Here is a 22596-nt window from a genome sequence, read left to right on the forward strand (position 1 = left end):
TTAACACACCACTTTTTACTCCCTTTGGCATTAATCGGTGTAGCTTAGGCAAAAAACATGGAAGGAACCCAAGTGTCACCAAACCCTAGCCAAATTCCTCAGCCAGTAGCTGACGTATCCCAAAATAGTGAAAGTGGCTACTATTTGCCTGATGTTTATCATTTACAGTTACAATTTTTATGTTGTAGACTGTTATTCTTTACAGTTTTATAGAAAATATCCAAAAAAGGAAATATATTCCGGCTCTAAACAATGAAGAAATTTTTGTTTGATTTTGAAATGCAATACAGACCCAAAAGCAGACATGCTGTGTAGTTTTGTTGCGTATTATCAGAAATGTGCAGCAAAATCTGCATGTCCATTGTTTAGCAAGCAAAGTCTATGAGAATTCAGAAGTGCTGTGCCCACGTAGCTGATTTTTCCCTTTCATATTTGCTGCAGATTTGCTTCCCATGGGTAACCCCCTCTTATGGGGAATCGGGGTTAATCATGGGAAGGGTTAATTAACTAATTAAGAATCAGCTCCTGGGGGTGGATTTATCTGTGCATTACAAGTGTCTTTTTGTTTATATGAATATCCACATTTTATCTTTGTTTTATGCTACCTTAGGAAGGGGCGGGACATATACTCCCGAAACGTGTTGTGGCTTATTAATAAACGACCTTTAGCAGATATTCATCAATCTCCTCTTTGAGCAGCGCTACCCATTATCGTGACCTTTATCTTTTTCTTTGAACTTGTTGCATCTCCCCTCAGGAGTTCACGGGGTTGCTGCAGCCACAGCAGGAGTTATATATAGGATTATATTGATGCTTCACCACTGGATTGGTCTGACACCGACAATCACGGGGATCCTCCAGCATAGAGCAGAAATTGTAGTGAGACGCCAGTTTGAGAACGCAGTAACTCACATATGTTCTCGGACATCATCAGCGCGAATGTGACGCCCTGGGCAAGCCAGGGGTCACAGGTCACAACACCACCACACCCCACACTCCAGGTAGGCACATCACAGCTAAACTACAAATCCTGGTTGCCTTCCTCCAGAGGCTGATGATTCACACCAGGGGGTGGGCCAGGCGGTTGGCTCCACCCACCAAGGAGGTCACAGCTCTGGAGGCGGGAGAAACCAGGCAGATTAGCCCAGGCAGGGCTTGAGTGCAGATAGCTCAGGGACGAGCAGGAGTGAGGAGCTAAGTGAAAGGAGTGAAAGTAGAAAAGTGAAAAAGGAGGAAAGCAAGTGAGGTGACAAGAAGGAAGGAAAGCCTGGAAGGTCCAGCTTTGTGTAGGGCCAGATCAGCAAGGTCAGCGACGGCGGTGACTGTCTGGAGGGGGACCGTTTGGAAATTCCTGGAAGGACCCCGTTGGCCGTGTGCCCGGTGGTCTGGAGCAGTGTTCCGAAGGACAGTCAGCACCAGGGCAGGGGCCTCTCGGACTCCGGCAAGGCTTGGAGTCGCCAAATTTGCCGAATCCGTCAGTGAAGGGGACGTAGATCCCCCAACAACCAAGTCCCGATTGAAGGCAACAGCCCAACCTGAAGCAGAGAGACACCGCCACCGCCACGGCACCAGTTTCTCAGGGCCAGAGCCTGCGGGCAAAGTGTAGAGCTCCTCCGGCCCAGATTGTAGTCGGGGAGCGGGTAACCGGAGGGAATCCACCGCTACCACAAGTCAACCATAGGTGCAAGGAAGAGTGACATCACCGTCACCTACCGGGAGTGCAGGTGCAGCCGTCTGTGGGACCGTCCTACCAGCCGTTTGGTTTACCGTACAAACTGTGTCCGTGTCTCAGGCTGAGTGAGTACCACAGTGCCGCAAGGCACAGCGCTGCCCCCGCGTCCCTGCGCCCACCAGGCCCCGCACCTCACAAACCATCACCGGGCCCCGGGATCACCAACCCCTGCCCACGGAGGGGCAACACAACACCTGGCTGCTCCGCATCACCATCCCCGGGACCCCCGTATTGAGCAGTGGTGGTGAAATCACCACAACCGTGGGTGGCGTCACGAACTATAACAATCCCCACACCCAACAAAACCCCTTTCACTCACGGGCGAGGAGTGCCGCTCGAGAAACCCCCGGGATCCGGCCCACCGCTCCAGCCACCACTGAGCAGCAGCCGCCGGACCCGAGCAGAAGGGGTGAGCGTAGTGTGCTGACACCCTCCTCCCCGCCCGCGACACAAGCAGCGGCACAGACAGGAGTTACTGCGGAGACGCCGGGACAGGATCTGTGACGGTGAACATCGGGGTGCTTCAGAATCCTCTACCAGCAGTGTCTGACAGTGTTGTACCTGGAGTACAGCACTCATAGGTGAGTGTATAAGATACATTTTTCATATATACTGTACAAAAAATTTTTTTTCACTTTTACACACAGGAGCACCCTCTCTCTCTCTCTCTCTCTCTCTAATGAACAACCCAAAAGAGACATGTATATATAGCCTTATTATTTTGAGCTAAAGCTTACCTTTTGTCTGCGGAGGCGCAATAAGTTGAGTACTGTAATTTTGAATAAAAAAGTACGTTTGGGCTTGGGCAACCGGATTGGACTACCATGGCTGGGCATGGGCATTTTGTTGTCCGTCCACACACTTTGATTCCAAAATGGAGAATGAAGAAGAACAGATTGAAAAAAGAAATTACATCAGACCTTTTTTTTTCTTTTCTTCAACAATCTTTATGGCCTTGTTAACTGATTAAGAATCAGATAAAAAGGCATGCACTTTTACCTCGGGTGCGTTTTTGTGCATTTTTTGAGGCCAGAAACGCTGCATCTTTGTGGTCAGAAAAAAGATGCAAGGTGTGCACATACCCTTAAGCAGACAGCATGCTAATAAATACCATCCCTGCAAAGATCACAAGAAATGATGGTAGCCAGAAACTGGGCCCACAAAGGTATAGTTAAGCAGCCATAATGGAGGAAGGAACAAAAGATACCCCCCCCCCATGTGTATCGCCACCCAGATGTTGGCTTCCTCAGGGAAAATGGGGTGTAAACACATGGATTGGTTGGTGCTTTTTATGCTAGATTATTAATTATTAAATAGGTTATCATTAGGGATGGGCGAACCCCCTAATGTTCGGTGTTCGTGAGACTCGCCCGAACGTTTTGTAAAGTTCGCGTTCGGGTTCTGATATAACATGAACTTGTGTCCAAACACCGAACTTGGACTTCACAGTTATGGGATGGGGCGGGGGGCTGTAAAATAAAGAATACAGTTAATAATAAGCATTGTCATTATACTTACACGTCCCACGACGCATCCTGCAGACACTGTCTACCGCCGCTTCTCCTTCTGATCATCGCTGTGCCCTCCCGGTAACCAGCACTGATGATAGGACCTTCCGTGACGTCATAGCATGTGACCAGTCACGTGTGTATTATCTCATTGGCTACAGACTGGTCACATGGATATGACATCATGCTAGGTCCAGTCAGTGCTGTCAGTGCATCTCGCCGGTACGGTGTTTGCCCGAGCATTTCAGTACTCGGTATACTCGGCAAGCGCTGTGTACCGGCGAGATGCTCGGGCACATGGTCAGCTCCCCGTCCCTGCATGTCGGCGCTCTTTACAGAGTCAGCCAACATGCAGGGACTGGCTGCCACAGCCGGTGAATAGCGGCGCCGGGAATCAGGTGATCGGAGATCACCGTTGCTATAGTAACCTGCCTGTCAGGTTAGCATTGCAACAGTGGCAGCGGTGACGTCACCGCTTACAACCCGCAGCCTCTGCTAACTCACTGAGTGATTAGACTGCACGGGAAGCAGCAGCATTCTTCCTCCCATGCAGTGCTGTCTGATGTAGCAGAGCTGCATGGTTTGAAGGAGAAAGAAGAAAGAAGACCAGGATCGTGGAGGGGTGAGAGGGAGTAATAAACATGGAGAATCTAAGTGTGTCTGTGTACTTATTTCTAATAAAATATTTTTTCTCAGTGTGGTGTCTTTTTTAACCCTTTATTGGAGATCCTTAATGGCCAGATCAAACTTGCCTGACATTAAGAATCTATGGCTTAATACTAGCTAGTAAAACAAAGCTAGTATTAACCCCTTATTACCCAGCATGCCACCCATCACCAGGGTCACTGGAAGAGTTGGATACAGCGCCAGAAGATGGCGCTTCTATGAAAGCGCCATTTTCTAGGGCGGCTGTGGACTGCAATTCGCAGTGGAGCGGCCCAGAAAGCTTGGGCCAACCAGCGCTGAAGATTCCAATCCCCAGCTGCCTAGTTGTATCTGGCTGGACACAAAAATGGGGGTGAAGCCCATGTCGTTTGTTTTTTTTAATTATTTCATGAAATAATTAAAAAAAGGGCTTCACTATATTTTTAGTTCCCAGTCGGGTACAAATAGGCAGCTGGGGGTTGGGGGCAGCCCATACCTACCTGCTGTTCCTGGCTAGGATACAAAAATATGGCGAAGCCCAAGTCATTTTTTTTTTTTAGTTTTTTGGCAAAAAAACTTAAAAAAAATATATGCTTCCCTGGATTTTCCATTGCCAGTGAAGGTAACACCAAGCAGTTGGGATTAGCAGCCAGTAGCTGCTTGGATTACCCTTAGCTAGCAATACAAAAAGTGCAGCGGGAGCCCACGTATATTTTTTTTAATTATTTATTAAATAACTTAAAAAAAGGGGCTTCCCTGTATTTTGATTGCCTGACATCACAGTACTGTAAAAAAAATATATCATTAAAAAAAATGACGTAGCGCTCCGCGGTATTTATGATTCTCAGCGCAGATAAAGCGGACGGCTACGGGCTGCCACCCCCATCTGCCTGGCGTTACCTTGGCTGGCAATAAAACTACAGGGAAGCACATTAATTTTTTTTTATTTAAAAAACATTTTAAAAAAATTGCCTGGGCTCCCGCCGTATTTTGATCGCCAGTCAGGTAAAGCCAGGCAGATGGGGGCTGGTATTCTCTGCAGCCCGCAGCTGCCCCTGGAAATGGCGCATTGCTTCTTAGCGCCATTTCCAGGCGCTTTACCCGGCTCATCTAGCGGACGTGATGGCGGTGGCTCACTGGGTAATAAAGGGGTTAATACCAGCTTTGTATTCTCAGATGGTACTAAGCCTGAAATTCTTGGTGTCACGTCAAATTAGACATGGCCACCATGAATTTCTAGGAAACAGTAAAAAAAGACAACACAGAGAAAATGTTTTTATTAGAAATAAAACAAAAAACATTTAGAGACTCTATCTTTAGTCTAAAAAAATCCTTCGTCCGACGTAATCCACAGGGACAGTCATGTCAGCTTTATCACTGTGCACAGACAGTCTATACACAGTGAGAAGCAAAAAGCGAAGTCAACTCTGCTTCATCTTGTGCACAGACAGTCTATACACAGTGAGAAGCACAGAGAGCCATATCAGGTCTGCTGCATCGTTCTGATCAGAGCGATGCAGCAGGCTGACAGTGACGGGATGATTGCACTTGCGTCTCGCCATGCATCATCCCACTCTCCTGACAGCAGCGCTTCAGCTGTGGAAATACATGCAGCTGACCCGCTGCCATCGGGAGATTGTGCACCGTGATGCGATGACACTCGAATCATGGCATGCCAGGACCTGTGATGACGTCATACTCACGTGACCAGTCTGTAGCCAATGAGGTAATACAACATTCACACGTGACTGGTCACATGGGTATGACGGCACGGTCACGGCAGGTCCTTTTAGCCAGAGGTGCTTACCAGGGGGAACAGCAATGATAGGACAGACGCGTTAGCAAAAGCAATGGGAAACAGAGTTTGCAGGACGTTGCGGGACCTGAAAGTATAATCAGAATGTTTTTTTCATAACGTGCTTTTTTTAACAGCTCCTGGACCCGAACTGTAACATGAACGTCCCAGAAAGCTCATGTTAGTGGTCGTGTGCACGAACACCATGTGTTCGGTACGGACCCCAACCGTTACAGTTCGGGTTCGCCCATACCTAGTTATCATGAACAACACCTGTTTGTCAGACTAGGGAGTAGAGTTGAGCGATGTTCGATGTTCGAGGTTCGCCAATTTCATGTTCGAGTGATTTTGGGGGTTGTTCGAGAGGCTCGACGAACTCGAGCTTTTTGCTAAAAGCTCGACAGTTCGGGTTACGTTCGAGAATGGTTCGAGCACCAAAAAGCCAAGCTAGTTACTAGCTGGCTTTTCACTGTAATAGTGTGAGTCACCGTGAATCACGCTATTATCAAAATTCAGCGTATACTGTGCGGGGGGGGGGGGGACGGGATTTAGATCAGTGCTACTGCTGAGCTGAGTGCTGAGAGAATGCCGATCGCCAATTTTTTTTTTCCCTAACCGCGCGTACAGTGGGGCGGGCCAGGCTGTCAGCAAATCACAGAGACACACACTGCATAGTGGATTTTTGCCAGACAAGCAATTGCTTGTGTCATAGGCTGTGCATGTCACATGTCTTTGCTCTATAAGATCCGGCCATTTTCCCCGACACCACTATTATCTGTCTGCTGCGTGTGGGTGACAGTCACTGCTCCCGCTCCTGCTGCTACTGCTGCTGTGTGCGCTATAGAGATACTGTGCAATCTACACAGCTCTTTAGGGATTAGGGACTATTGGTTATTTCAGCCCTTTTCAGGGCTGATTTCCAGGCGTTCATAGCCATAGCTGCTAGGCAGGTCTGTGCAAACGCTGTGCTGGGCTTTGCTGTCCTGCTACCTACAGCACCCGTGCATTCTACCCACCTGGCCTTTTTTTTGCCACACTATTTTTTTACCCCAAAGAGCTGACACTTTTTGTGCCATACGAAAAGTGTCTGGAATACTAAGTTAGTGTTCCTTTGCAGTCCACTGACCCATAGCACCCCTGCATTCTACCCACCTGGTCATTTTTTGCCACGCTATTTTATTACTCCAAAGAGCTGACACTTTTTGTGCCATCCTAAAAGTGTCTGGAATACTAAGTTAGTGTTCCTTTGCTGTCCACTGACCCATAGCACCCCTGCATTCTACCCACCTGGACATTTTTTGCCACGCTATTTTATTACCCCAAAGAGCTGACACTTTTTGTGCCATCCTAAAAGTGTCTGGAATACTAAGTTAGTGTTCCTTTGCTGTCCACTGACCCACTGCACCCCTGCAATCTACCCACCTGTCCATTTTTGCTATGCAATTCTAATTGCAAACTGTGCTGCACTGTTAGGGGCATACTAAAATTGACCGGGATACTACCTTAGTGTTCCTTTGCTGCCAATCATGGTCCAGCACCTGTGCATTAATGAATGACAAAGGAATTCAGCTCACCCACTCCAAGTCTCCAGGCCCTCTCTCTGCAGCACGGACAATCGGCCGGGCAGCTGCAAGCATGTGAGATAAAATCCAGCGCAGGAAAGAAGGCACTCTTCAATATAAATTTCCATATGGTTTATTCCATGTGCACACATATAGAGGTAGGTACAGACAGCCCCTGGGCAGGGGAAGAATGACTAGCGACGCGTTTCGACCGTATTACACGGTCTTAGTCATGTAACTGACTAATCTAAGTGCAGAGTTTAAAAAGACATTCATTCACATTATAATGAACACACATGTGGAGTGACCGATGATGCAGCTCCTGTTGTTAACTCTTTCTTGCCTTCATTAAACTTCACAATCTAATTCATTACAGGCTTGAGTTGATAGAGATCTATAAGAGCTAGAAACACTGTGTTAGAAAAGCAATATCTACAAACTGTACTTGTAACAAATACATATGGTTATAAATATATTGCACAGATTTGTATTTTATATGTTGTTTATTTATAGAGGGGAAAAAAAAAAAAAAATTCCACTATCAATGTGTACATTTTTGTGGACACCAAAATGCCTACTTGAATATTTCTTGTATGTCTCATCTCTAATTAAATAGATGCTAGTGAGACTTCATGTTAGCTGTGAGCTTTGGAAAAAAAAAAAAAAAAATTCCACTATCAATGTGTACATTTTTGTGGACACCAAAATGCCTACTTGAATATTTCTTGTATGTCACATCTCTAATTAAATAGATGCTAGTGAGACTTCAAGTTAGCTGTGAGCTTTGGCCAAAGGCATGGGTTTTTCTCCCTCCACCAGATTTAACCTTTTCTCCACTCTGATGGATATCAATAAATTCACTAGAAATATCACCTTAAAGTGCCATTTTTTACACGATCAGGAAAAAGATGTGGGAGTTTCTATTCCATTAAGATGTGGTGATAATATTTGTGATGTGCCTACTTTCAAAGAATTGTGTGGTATTCATACACTGAGACAATGTGAGGCGGAAGGTGGTTTTCATAATGTCAGTCTAAATGAGGGCTTTAAAACATCTAATGTAGATTTTTACCCACTACAATCCCGACCACAAATCCTAGACAGGTTTCAGGATGTAGTGGAGGGGGAACTGGTGGGTTTAAAATCACAAAAAATCACGGAACAAAAATAAACGAAGAAATTTAACCATGATGGAATATAAAGCCTTAAATGAATTGAGGAATGACAGAAGTATAGTAATCAGGAAAGCGGATAAGGGAGGAGCCATTATAATTTTGGATGCTGATTTATACCTTAAATGCAATTTGGAACTACTCGATGACTTAACAACTTATGGTACTTTGGAGGGAGACCCTACTTTGAAATTTCAAAAAGATCTCTTTCAATTATTGAGGGACGGTCTTAGTATGGGGGTAATTACACAAAAATTTTTGATTATCTATACATAGAAAATCCGGTAGTCCCCATTTTTCATTCCCTACCAAAGATCCACAAGGGGGGTTTTCCCCCTAAATTCAGGCCCATAGTGGCCAGTATTGGGTCTTTAAACGAAAGAATTGGATCATGGGTAGATTTCAAATTGCAACCATTGGTCAAATCCCTTCCTGGCTACATTAAAGATACAAAATCTGTGCTCAGAGCTTTCAATGGCTTTAGATGGAGAAAATCTTTTTTGTGGCTTACAGCGGATGTAATTGCGTTATACCCCTCTATTTCTTATGATGTGGCCATGGTCTCTTTAAAGCATTTTCTAAGTAAATATAGTGGATATTCACGAGAAGAACAGGAATTTCTCCTAGATGCAACTAGATACTTACTCATTAAAAATTATTTTTTATTTAACAACAAATTTTACATTCAACGCAAAGGCGTAAGCATGGGGGGGAAATTTTCCCCTTCTCTGGCAAATCTGGCCATGGGCCTATGGGAGGAACTGTTTATCTTCAGTGAAATTAATCCATTTGCAAATAACATCATCTGGTATGGGCATTACATAGATGACTTGCTGCTGGTGTGGGAGGGCCCAATAGATACTGTAGAAAAATTCCAACATCATTTGAATGGCAATGATCTTGGCTTAAAATTTACATGCAATTACAGTTTTACATCGATTAATTTTTTGGACCTTACACTCAATGCCAGCAGTGAGTTGTCTGATGTTACAATCATCCCGTTTAATAAAGAAACAGACCGCAATACCATACTGAGATATGATTCATGCCATCCTAAGCATGTAACACACAATATACCCAAAGGCGAATACATCAGGATTAAAAGAAACTGCTCAGACGAAAAGGTGTTAGATGTAGAACTGGCCAAAAAGAAAGACAGTTTAGCCAGCAGAGGATACCCACTGGAGCTATTAAGAACGGGAATGGAGGAGGTGAAAAAATTAGAAAGGAATTCTCTAATTTTAGATAAAAATCCAAGAGGAACTAATGTAAATGATTTGGGAGGAATTAATTTTGTAACAAATTTTAGCCAAGACTATTATGAAGTTGTTACCGTGATCAAAAGATTTTTGCCAATGTTATATACGGACATAGTGGTCAAAACTGTTTTGGAAAATAATAAAATTAATTTTATCCCCAAAAAAGCTCCAACAATAAGCAGTATGGTTTCCCCTAGTCTATTTCAAATTTCAGCAGACATGCCATCAGAGACCTGGCTCAGCATTAATGGATTCTACAAATGTGGACACAACATATGCTTGTGCTGCGCATTTGTGAATAAATGCAGGAATTTTGTTTCTACAGTAGATGGCAAAACATATCGAATCAAGCAGTTCCTTAATTGTAACTCCTCTGGTGTGGTCTACCTAATCACTTGCGCGGATTGCTCTAAACAGTATGTGGGTTGCACTGTAGGTGCATTAAAAAAAAGGATTAGAAGGCACCTCTCAGATGCCACAGGTGCACCCAAGGTGGGCATTTCTGCAGCTTCGCGTCACTTTATGGAGGTACACGGGGGTGATAATAAATCCTTTAAGTTCAATGCCATTGAGAAAGTCAGAAGACCCACCAGAGGGGGAGACTACAGAAGTTTGCTTTTGGGAAGAGAGTCTTATTGGATGTTTATACTAGGCTCCAGACAGCCTGGAGGTTTAAATATCCGCAGGGATTTAATTTTGCAGTATAGGTGATTTTAGATATGTTCTCTTCTACACCTTTCCAGAGATATCGTTTACAATTCAAAATGATAATCACGCCAAAAATTCTATCAAAATTCACTTAATGGGACAGTTTGTGTATGTATATAGGAAATTCCATATGAAAGCATTGTGATTTTCATGCATTATTTAAATCGGCAACACAATATATGGAGTTCTCCTATATATAAAATAATAGTTCTTTGAATATACACATGATATAATCATATTAGGCTCAAACTTATGTCATATGCATATTTGGATATATGGAGACTTTATTGTCTTTTTTTTTTTTTTCTTTTCCGAAGCTCACAGCTAACTTGAAGTCTCACTAGCATCTATTTAATTAGAGATGTGACATACAAGAAATACACAAGTAGGCATTTTGGTGTCCACAAAAATGTACACATTGATAGTGGATTTTTTTTTTTCCAAAGCTCACAGCTAACATGAAGTCTCACTAGCATCTATTTAATTAGAGATGAGACATACAAGAAATATTCAAGTAGGCATTTTGATAGTTTTTTTTTTTCCCTCTATATATAAACAACATATAAAATACAAATCTGTGCAATATATTTATAACCATATGTATTTGTTACAAGTACAGTTTGTAGATATTGCTTTTCTAACACAGTGTTTCTAGCTCTTATAGATCTCTATCAACTCAAGCCTGTAATGAATTAGATTGTGAAGTTTAATGAAGGCAAGAAAGAGTTAACAACAGGAGCTGCACCATCGGTCACTCCACATGTGTGTTCATTATAATGTGAATGAATGTCTTTTTAAACTCTGCACTTAGATTAGTCAGTTACATGACTAAGACCGTGTAATACGGTCGAAACGCGTCACTAGTCATTCTTCCCCTGCCCAGGGGCTGTCTGTACCTACCTCTATATGTGTGCACATGGAATAAACCATATGGAAATTTATATTGAAAAGTGCCTTCTTTCCTGCGCTGGACTTTATCTCACAGCACCTGTGCATGTTACACACTTGTCCATTTTTGCTACGCAATTCTAATTGCAAACTGTGCTGCCACTGTTAGGGGCATGTAAAATTGACTGGGATAGTCAGTGTTGGTTCTTTAGCTGTCAATAAAGCTAGACAACCTCTGCATTCTACACCAACTCTCCATTTTTGCTACCACATTTTAAGTGTCCAATCTTGTTGCTAACAAAATGAGTGGCAAAAGGACATATGCTGCTGGAAAGCGGAACAGGCGTGTTGGAAAAGGAAAAACATTTTGTGTCCGTGGGGTAGGTGGGAAAGTTACATTAACATCTGCTGAAGAAAGGCCATCTTCCAGCAAAAGTAAGATGTCTACTACTTTCCATGGACAATCGGATGTGCTTCCTTTTTTACGGAACCGAACAACTCTAAGAAAGGTAGATGATACATAAAAAAAAGAACATTCTTGAATGGATCACAAGTGCTCCAACAAGTGTCCTCTCCTCCACCTCAGCTTCAACATCCAAAAAACAACAGTCCTCTGAGTTGTCACCCCAATCGCACTTGCTTTCTACCAGCTCTAAAGTCTCCACCTGCCATGCAGAGTATGGTGTAACAGAGATGGCTGAGTCTGCAGAGCTCTTCAGTCACACTATAGGCTGGGAATTAGAGGTCTGCTCCCAAGCTACAGTGAGTACAGACCAGGAAATAGTCTGCAGTGATCCCCAGAAGCTTTGTGAGTCTGATTCAGGCCCCGATGACCAAGTTTCTGAGCATAATGTAGACCCTCATTCCCAAATTGTAAGGGGTACTTTGCACACTACGACATCGCAGCTGCGATGTCGGTGGGGTCAAATCGAAAGTGACGCACATACGGCATCGCTGTCGACATCGGAGTGTGTAAATCGTTTTTGATACGATTAACGAGCGCAAAAGCGTCAAAATCGTATGATCGGTGTAGCGTCGGTCATTTCCATAATTTCGGAAGGACCGATGTTACGATGTTGTTCCTCGTTCCTGCGTCAGCACACATCGCTGTGTGTGAAGCCGCAGGAGCGAGGAACATCGCCTTACCTGTGTCCCGGCTGCAATGAGGAAGGAAGGAGGTGGGCGGGATGTTTACGTCCGGCTCATCTCCGCCCCCTGCTTCTATTGGCCGCCTGCCGTGTGACATCGCTGTAACGCCGCACGATCCGCCCCTTTAGGAAGGAGGTGGTTCAGCGGCCAGAGTGACGTCGCAGGGCAGTTAAGTGCATGTGAGGCTGCCGTAGCGATAATTTTCGCTATGGCAGCTATCACAAGATATCGCAGCTGCGACTGGGGTGGGGACTATCGCGCTCGGCATCGCTACCATCGGCTTGCGATGTCGTTGTGTGCAAAGTACCCCTAACACCTGTTGGTGGAGACAATGAGGAACATACTGATGACGATGAGACGTAGATACCTGATTGGGATGACAACTTAACTATTCAGTCAAGGCAGGAAGAGGTTAGGTCTGAGGGCGAGGGGAGTGCAAACACAACGCTTGATGATGAAGTTCTAGATCCCACTTACTGTCAAACCACAGTCAGGCACTCGAAGAGGTCAGCAGAGGCGGTGGAAGAGGATGCGACTGACGATGAAGTTACCTTGCACCTTCCTGGACAGAGTCGGAGTACTAAAAGCACGTCAATAACTGCATCCTCAGCCACAACTCTGCCTCTGAGCACAAGTCGGGGTGGCTCTGCAGGTCACATGGGCTCTAAGCCTTGCCTAGCCTGGTTCTTTTTTGACATCGCAAAGGATCTCCCAAATCATTTGATCTGTAAGATTTGTCGCCAATCTATAAGTAGAGGCCAAAACCTCACTAGTTTGACAACTTCTTCCATGAATCGTCACATGAATAACAAGCATAAGTCCCAGTGGGAAGTTCACTGTGCTACAATGCAGCCTAGCAGAGTGGGCCAACCACCGTCTGCCCCTTCAAGTGCATCCGCGTGCTCTTCTTCCTCTATGACTGTGGGGACAGCTGTCACACATGTTTTTCCACGCACACCTTCCACCTCTTTAACCGCAACAGGCAGTTTGCTTGGAAGGTCGTCAGTTCTTTTGGAAGGGGAAACAGGTGCTGTTGTAGAGCTCTCTCAGACATCGAGAGCACCACGTTTGCATGAAGGCAACATCATGTCTCCGCCTGCACTTTCCTCACAGACCTGCAGTTTTCCAGGGACACCCTACTCAACACCATCTTCACACAGCAGCCAGATCTCGGTCCCTCAGAAGTGGACAAATAAAAGGCCATTTCCTCTGAGCCATGACAAAGCTAAGAGGTTGTCTTTCACCCTCTGTAAGCTATTGGCTACCGAAATGCTGCCTTTCCGCCTGGTGGACACAGATGAGTTTAGGAACTTTATTTCAGTCGCAGTGCCCCAGTACCAGATGCCCAGTCACTACTACTTCTCCAAGAAAGGTGTGCCTGCGCTACACCAGCATGTCACACACAACATCACGGCTTCCTTGAGAAACTGTGTGTGACAGGCCGCATTTCACCACCGATACTTGGACCGGTAAGCATAGACAGGGGTATTACATGTCACTGACTGGGCACTGGGTAACTATGGTGAGAGATGGAGAAGGGTCTGCTGAACAAGTCTTGCCATCCCCACGACTTGTGCATCAATCCTCTTTATGTAGAAGTTCCTCCACTGCTTCTGCCTCCTCAACCTCGTCTGGGTCCTCCACCTCTGTCCAAACCCTGTGTGTTCAGGCCACCCGCATTGTAACTGCGCACAAGGAATCCCGCACACCTCCTTACTATGCTGGCAGAAGAGCTCAACGGCATCAGGCGGTCTTTATGTTGAAATGTCTGGGAAATATGAGTCACACAGCTGACGAGTTGTGGTCAGCTCTGCGGTCTGAGTTTCGTAAATGGTTGTCTCCACTCAACCTGCAGCCAGGGAAGGCCGTGTGCGACAATTCTGCAAACCTGGGTGTGGCCCTTCGTCTGGGCAAGGTGACACACGTGCCTTGTATGGCTCACGTGTTGAACCTTGTTGTCCAGCAATTTTGAAACAACTATCCCGGCCTAGATGGACTTTTGCATAGGGCACGGTCACTCTCTGCTCACTTCCGCCATTCAACCGCCGCAGCTGAACAACTTGCATCACTCCAGAACTCTTTCGGCCTGCCGGTTCACCGCCTGAAATGCGATGTGTCGACATGCTGGAATTCGACTCTCCACATGCTGCAGCGACGGTGGCAGCACTGCCGAGCCTTGGTGCAATACGTTATGACATATAGCCTGGGCCAAAGAGATGCAGAGGTGGGGAAGATCACGCTGATGGAGTGGTCTCAGATCAAGGACCTATACACCCTTCTGCACAGTTTCGACATGGCGACGAATATGTTTAGCGCTGACAATGCCATTATCAGCATGACAATTCCAGTCATTTACATGCTGGAGCACACGCTAAACACTATTCGGAGTCAGGGGGTGGGACAAGAGGAAGGGGAGGAAGGGGAGGAACTACAGGAGGATTCATATGCGCAAGGGATACCAACATCTACAAGGTCCAGATGTTCAGCATCACCAAGGCGGCAGGCATGGGACGGTGGGGGAGAGGGATTAACAAGGGCACATGGTAGCAGCCAAAATGTTGAGGAAGGTGCAGGAGACCAGGAAGAAATGGAGGACGAACTCTCGATGGGCACAGAAGACTCAGCAGATGAGGGAGACCTTGGTCAAATTTCGGTTGAACGAGATTGGGGGGAAACACAGCGAGGACTTGGTCCGCATGGATGCACAAGTCACATGAGCGCCTTCTTGCTGCACTACCTACAACATGACCCTCGGATTGTCCGAATTAGAAGTGATGATGACTACTGGGTTGCCACACTATTAGATCCCCGGTACAAGTCCAAATTTGGCGACATAATTCCAGCCATAGAAAGGGACGCACGTATGCAGGAGTATCAGCAGAAGCTGTTACTCAATCTTAGCTCGGCTTTTCCACCAAACACCAGTGGTGCACAGAGTGAGTCTCCCAGTTGTAACTTGGCAAGCATGGGACTGTCTCATCATTATCAGTCAAACCGTACCTGCAACACTGTATCTGGTGCTGGTAACAGCAATTTTATGGAATCGTTTCAGAATTTTTTTAGACCATCCAATGCAAGGCCCCAAGAGACAAGAAGTCTGACACATAGTCAACGGCTGGAGAGGATGATACAGGAGTATCTCCAAATGAACATCGATGCCATGACTTTTCAACTGGAGCCTTGCTCATTTTGGGCTTCAAATCTTGAAAAATGGACTGAGCTCGCCACTTACGCCTTAGAGATCTTGTCGTGTCCCGCAGCCAGCGTTGTCTCTGAATGTGTCTTCAGTGCTGCTGGGTGTTTGCTGACAGTGTGGACAGTATAACAGCAGTAACCTGCAAGCAGGTAGATAATGCCCAATAGTCCAATATATACAAGATAATAGCAGGGACTAAAACTTAACTTTTAATAATCCAGATAAAAATTGTCAATATTACAAAAGTGCAGTAAAATTGCCAAATGGCTATAAATTGAAGTGGTCTTCCGCCCTGACAAGGGCAGCGCCAAAGTGAGCTGTCTGCCCCACAACCAAACAAAGAAGCGTTCTCCCATTGGCACAGGGCACGACAGGGTTTATATCTTACCATCTCCCAATGCTTTACCCTGGTTTTTTCCGCTTCTGATCAACCCTGGATCGGTGTGTCCTTTTGTCCCTGGAGAACATCTGGGTGAGACCACTTCAATTTATAGCCATTTGGCAATTTTACTGCACTTTTGTAATATTGACAATTTTTATCTGGATTATTAAAAGTTAAGTTTTAGTCCCTGCTATTATCCTGACAGTGTGGACAGACTAACGTTCATCAAGATGAACAAGTCATGGATCAGCAAGGACTTTACTACCCCTGTGTCATTCTGGGGAGAGTAAAGGCTGGCGTATTTTTGACTGTGTTTGATGCAAATCTACCTGTCAAGTTTGCAACTGGGGCACAAGTGATGCCACTGAAGTGGTGTCTGTGCGGCCCAATTTTTGGAAAAAAGGGAGACTCTGCTTGGAGTTCCCTTGCGGTGTTTTTAAAAACAAGCCAAGATGAACAAGTCATGGTTCAGCAAAGACTTTGCTACCTACCCCTGTGTCATCCTGGGGACAGTTAAAGCTGGCGTATTTTTGACTGTGTTTGATGCAAATCTACCTGTCAAGTTTGCAACTGGGGCACAAGTGATGCCACTGAAGTGGTGTCTGTGGGGCACAATTTTTGGAAAAAAGGGAAACTCTGCTTGGAGTCCCCTTGCTGTGTATTACATGATTTTAGAAGGGCATGACATGCCTAAATCTGTGTCTCCTCCTCTTTTTCCTCATCCAGCTGTTTTGTTTTTGCATGAGTATATGTCTTGTCACTTTCACATGTGTTTGTGGTGTCTTGGGAGTTGTTTGTCACCTTTTGGACACCTTTGAAGGTGTTTTCTATGTGTTTTTATGTGTTTATGTTTGCCTCCCATTGTTTTCAATGGGGTTCGAGAGGTTCATCGAACGGTTCGCCAAACCGAACTCGAACGGGGCCTCCGCTCGACGAACCGAACCAAACTCGAGACTTTAGAGGCTCGCTCATCTCTACTAGGCAGATCCATAGCATTGTGCGTACAGGAAGTGGGTAAAGCCAGAAAGACCACGAACAGGGTGCTTTCCAGTGAAAAACAGGATCACAAGTATCAGTCTGATCACTCTCCCCGAACACAAACTTCAAAGTTCACATAACTGTAGGTTGAGGTACTTTATATTAAAGAGGTGACTCTAGACTTTGGGTGTAGACTTTGGAGGAAGAGGAACTCACTTCCAATCTTGGGACAACTCATAACAATGCAGATAAAAGGGAAGTCGTCCCTTGTTCTCCCTTTGAGACCTTTGCAGTGTGTTCTGAAAATCCTCCATTAGATCTGGACTTCTTGCAGGTTCAGAATCTCTAAGTGAAGCAACCCGGTCCTCTGGACAAACAATTTCCTCAAGTAAAGGTGGCGAAGGTGTGACGCCCCTGAACTAGTCAGGGTTTCACAGGGTACTGCACCCCTTTCCTTCTGGTGCAGGGCTCAACCCCCCATAGTCCTGGGATCCCAACAGTTAGTATTGCTCTATCAGCATGCAAATCCTAGTCTCACCTCACACCACACCCTGTCAGGGATACCAGTGGGTGGTCTAGCTGGAACAGAGCCACTCGCCTAGGGGTCAGGCAGACTGGTGGGAGGCAGGAAGTCAGAGAGAGGAAGTGGAGAGCAAAGCTTAGAGAGAACAGTAGTAGCTCCCAGAGAGTGAGGAGCTGGGAGTAGCAGCTCCCTAGAGTGGAGTAGTAGCTCCCAAAGAGTGAGGAGCTGGGAGTTGGAGCTCCCTGGGGACTTTTGGCTAGGTCGCGGATGGTGGTCTGGGACTGAAGGAATCGAAGACCCGGTCGCAGGGTACTGGAGAAAGGTGCCAGGCTTATTTTGGGAGAACAGGCGCCACCGGAATACCTAGTAACCGAATCAGTACCGAGCACGGCGGAGTATGGACCCTACATCAGGGAGTAGCTTCACTCAACTTGATAATTAACCTGTGGAGGATTGTCTCTTTATGAACTTTCCCCAAGAGCTCAGAAATCGAAGGCATCAACAGAATGAGGGGGGATAGGGCTTTCCAGCTTATGCGGCCCACTGAAATCCCAAGTGTCAGCCATCGAGAGCACGGCTCCCCTACTTAACAGTAGGGAGCGGGACCCTGACAGCTTCAAGCAGAGGGGTCACTCAGAACATCTAAAATACAGTGCATGGAGGCAAGGTACAGACCATCAGCAATATTAATGGGAGCGGACTCCCGGACGGGCTCCCCTGAAGTGGCAGCGGCACCCAGAGACTTGGTTTTCTTCTCTGTCAGAGTCTGCTTTGAGGTCGCATAACTACCAACACTGCCTGAGTGAGTACGCTGTCCTCCCCTTGTGCACCACGCTCCCCTACACCTCCATCATCCAGAGTCCCATGGCCTCCCCTACCCGTGGAGGGAACATCATCTGGCTGCCCCACTCCATCTCCCCCGGGTACTCCCATCGGCAGTGGCGGTACTCCCCTTACCACGAACCACGGGTGGCGTCACGAACTCTTATCCCCTGTAAATACCCCCTTTACATTTGAAGTGGCCGCGAGCCCCTGGGTCCAGAGACCCTCGAGCCACATCAACCCCCGGATCTGAGCGGTTCGACAGCTGCAGGCGCGGCACAAAGGGGCAAGAGGTTTCTGCCAAGACACCGCCAGAACAGTGCTTGTCGGTATTGGTATGTGTGTCAACAATGACAATTGAAGTGGGTCAGGTAAAGAAGACATCTCAAAGGGAGACCTGCTTGCAAAAGACGATAGCTCACTTTCTAATAACATTTGCTGAGGAATAAGCTCTTGCAGGCACCTTTTAAGCTGGTTATGATGGACTTTTTCGGTACCTCGGTCCTCTTGATAACTCCAGTAGACTTCAGTAGAGAGATAGTCCCTAACTACCTATGGCTCACGCTTGCATCTGCTATCTGGCTTGTAGTAGGGCGATTGTTCTTTAGCCACACTTGATCCCCTAGTTTTAAAGGCTCGACATGGAGGTCAAAGACTGACTTTTAGTCTTTGTTGAGCCTTTTCAAGTCTAGAGTCCATAATTTGTCAGGCATCTTCCAAGGGTCTCCAGTGCTCTTTGACCCAATCAGATTGAAAAGGTGTGGCTCATCCAGAGATCTCTAGAGCAATGTTAGCAGGCAAGTGTCCATGCATCCAAAACATCAAATAGTAAGGGGTATATCCAGTGGAGTAGTGCGTGATATTATTGTAGAGACTTAGGCGGGCTTTAAACGTTGCGACATCGCTACCGATATATCGTCGGGGTCACGTCGTTAGTGACGCACATCCGGCGCCGGTAGCGACATCGCAATGTGTACATCCTAGGTGCGACGATGAACGAGCGCAAAAGCGTAAAAAATCGCTGATCTGTGTCACGTCGTTCATTTCCATAATGTCGTTACTGCTGCAGATACAATGTTGTTTGTTGTTCCTGCAGCACCAAACATCTCCTTTTCTGCGTCCACTGACTATGCGGAAGGAAGAAGGTGGGCGGGATGTTTACATCCCGCTCATCTCCGCCCCTCCGCTTCTATTGGCTGGCTGCTTAGTGACGTCACGGTGACGTCGCTGTGACGCCGAACACACCTCCCCCTTGAAGGAGGGATTTTTCGGTGGTCACAGCGATGTCGCCGACCAGGTATGTGCATGTGAAGCTGCCATAGTGATAATGTTTGCTACAGCAGCAAGCACCAGATATCGCATGTATGACGGGGGCGGGTGCTATCGCGCTCAACATCGCTAGCAATTGCTATCGATGTCGCAGCGTGTAAAGCCCATCTTACTCCTGGAGAAATCTTGACCAGTCAGTTCGCTTGTGTGGAAGAACTGCCTTGTGCATGCTGATTAGGGTTTGGTTTATCTTCTCACACAGACAATTTCCTTGTGGATGATAGGCCGTAGTTCTAAGCTTCTTGCAATTGTATAGTGCACATAACTCTTGAAACAACTGAGACTCAAAAGCCACCCATTGATCGATGAAAATTTTTATAGGGCTCCCATACGGTAATATTAAACTTTTCCACATGTCGGCCATGGCTATCTGGGTAGTAAAGTCTTTCGTGAGGACGGCCACCACGAACTTCATGTAGTGGTCAATGACCGTCATAGTATATGTATATCCAGAGCGACTGGGCTCCAGTTTGACATGGTCAATGGCTACAAGCTCCAAGGGGCTCTTGCTCATTATGAGGTGAAGAGGAGCATACTGATTATGTCTTTCACCCCTTGCCACAGCTCTGTTGCGGCACTCTTGACACAAAGTCTCGATGTCAGCTCTCATGTTGATCCAATAAAACCGTCGCCTGATGGTAACCTCTGTATTTTGGATCCCCAAGTGACCAGACTGGTTGTGATACATATCTAAAACCATTTTAACGTCCCTTCTGGGAACCACCACTTGGAAGATTCTCTCATAAGTAGAGATGAGCGAGCCTCTAGAGGCTCAAGTTCGGTTCGGTTCGTCGAACAGAGGCCGCGTTCGAGTTCGGTTCGATGAACCGTTTGACGAACCTCTCGAGCCCCACTGAAACCAATGGCAGGCAAACGCAAACACAAAAAAATACATTATAAATGTAGTAACCTGCCTGTCAGGTTAGTATTGCAACAGTGGCAGCGGTGACGTCACCGCTTACAACCTGCAGCCTCTGCTCACTCACTGAGTGATTAGACTGCCCAGGGAACAGCAGCATTATTCCTCCAATGCAGTGCTGTCTGATGTAGCAGAGCTGCATGGGTTGAAGGAGAAAGAAGACAGAAGACCATGGATCGTGGAGGGATGCGAGGGAGTAATGAACATGGAGTCTCTAAGTGTATCTGTGTATTTATTTCAATTAAAGTATTTTTTCTCTGTGTGGTGTCTTTTTTTTTAACCCTTTATTGGAGATTCTTAATGGCCGGGTCAAACTTGCCTGACATTAAGAATCTCTGACTTAATACTAACTAGTAAAACAAAGCTAGTATTAACTCATTATTACCCAGCAAGCCACCCGTCACCAGGGCAGCTGGAAGAGTTGGATACAGCGCCAGATGATGGCGCATCTATGAAAGCGCCATTTTCTGGGGTGGCTGCGGACTGCAATTCGCAGCAGAGGGGCCCAGAAAGCTCGGGCTAACCTGTGCTGTGGATTCCAATTCCCAGCTGCCTAGTTGTACCTGGCTGGACATAAATATGGAGCGAAGCTCATGTCGATTTTTTTTTAATTATTTCATGAAATTCATGAAAAAATTAAAAAAAGGGCTTCCCTATTTCTTTTGTTCCCAGACGGGTACAAATAGGCAGCTGGGGGTTGGGGGCAGCCGTACCTGCCTGCTGTACCTGGCTAGCATACAAAAATATGGCGAAGCCCACGTCATTTTTTTGGTGGGCAAAAAACTCCTGCATACAGTCCTGGATGGAGTATGCTGAGCCTTGTAGTTCTGCAGCTCCTGTCTGCTCTCCTCCATACAGACAGACACCAGCTGCAGAACTACAAGGCTCAGCATACTCCATCCAGGACTTAATTGAGGGATTTCACCAGCACAAAACTCCAGGCATCTTGTACTTTAAAATAAAAACTTCTTTATTTTCTCATCATTAAAAAGTCCATGCTATAATGGTAAAGCCCATGTCAGAGAGGACGCGTTTCGAACATCCAGTTCTTATTCAGTCTCAGAGACTGAATAAGAACTGGATGTTCGAAACGCGTCCTCTCTGACATGGGCTGTACCATTATAGCATGGACTTTTTAATGATGAGAAAATAAAGAAGTTTTTATTTTAAAGTACAAGATGCCTGGAGTTTTGTGCTGGTGAAATCCCTCAATTACCTTCTATGCGCATGGACTGGCTCTCCAAATCTCTTGTCCGTGCACAGCCCAGGATTACTGGCTTCCATTGCACAGGTGAGCTGGGCAAAAAACCTGTTTCACTATCCATCCAGGACTGTATGCAGGAGTTTTTTGCCCCCCCCAAAAAATTATGTGGGCTTCGCCATGTTTTTGTATGCTAGCCAGGTACAGCAGGCAGCTACGAGCTGCCCCCAACCCCCAGCTGCCTATTTGTACCCGGCTGGGAACCAAAAATATAGGGAAGCCCTTTTTTTTTAATTATTTCATGAATTTCATGAAATAATTAAAAAAAAGTTACGTGGGCTTCGCCCAATTTTTGTGTCCAGCCAGGTACAACTAGGCAGCTGGGGATTGGAATCCGCAGCTCAGGGTGCCCAAGCTTTCTGGGCACCCTGAGCTGCGAATTGCAGTCCGCAGCCGCCCCAGAAAATGGCGTTTTCATAGAAGCGCCATCTTCTGGCGCTGTATCCAACTCTTCCAGCTGCCCTGGTGACGGGTTGCTCACTGGGTAATAATGGAGTTAGGGCTAGCTGTATATTATCAACTGGCCCTAAACCCGAAATTCATGGTGTCACGCCAATATTAGACATGGCCACCATGCATTTCTAGTACAGATTAAAAAAAAAACACAACACACAGAAAAATATTTTTATTAGAAATAAAACACAACACAATTAGTGACTCCATCTTTATTGAAATAAAGAACCTCCCACCGCAGTAATCCTGGGTCAAGGGTCCCGCGCCGTCCAATCCGGATCCAATACCATCTGATCGGTTTGCTGGAAGGCAAAG

The sequence above is a fragment of the Anomaloglossus baeobatrachus genome, chromosome 1 (assembly GCF_048569485.1).
Source record: "Anomaloglossus baeobatrachus isolate aAnoBae1 chromosome 1, aAnoBae1.hap1, whole genome shotgun sequence".
NCBI classification, from domain to species: domain Eukaryota; kingdom Metazoa; phylum Chordata; class Amphibia; order Anura; family Aromobatidae; genus Anomaloglossus; species Anomaloglossus baeobatrachus.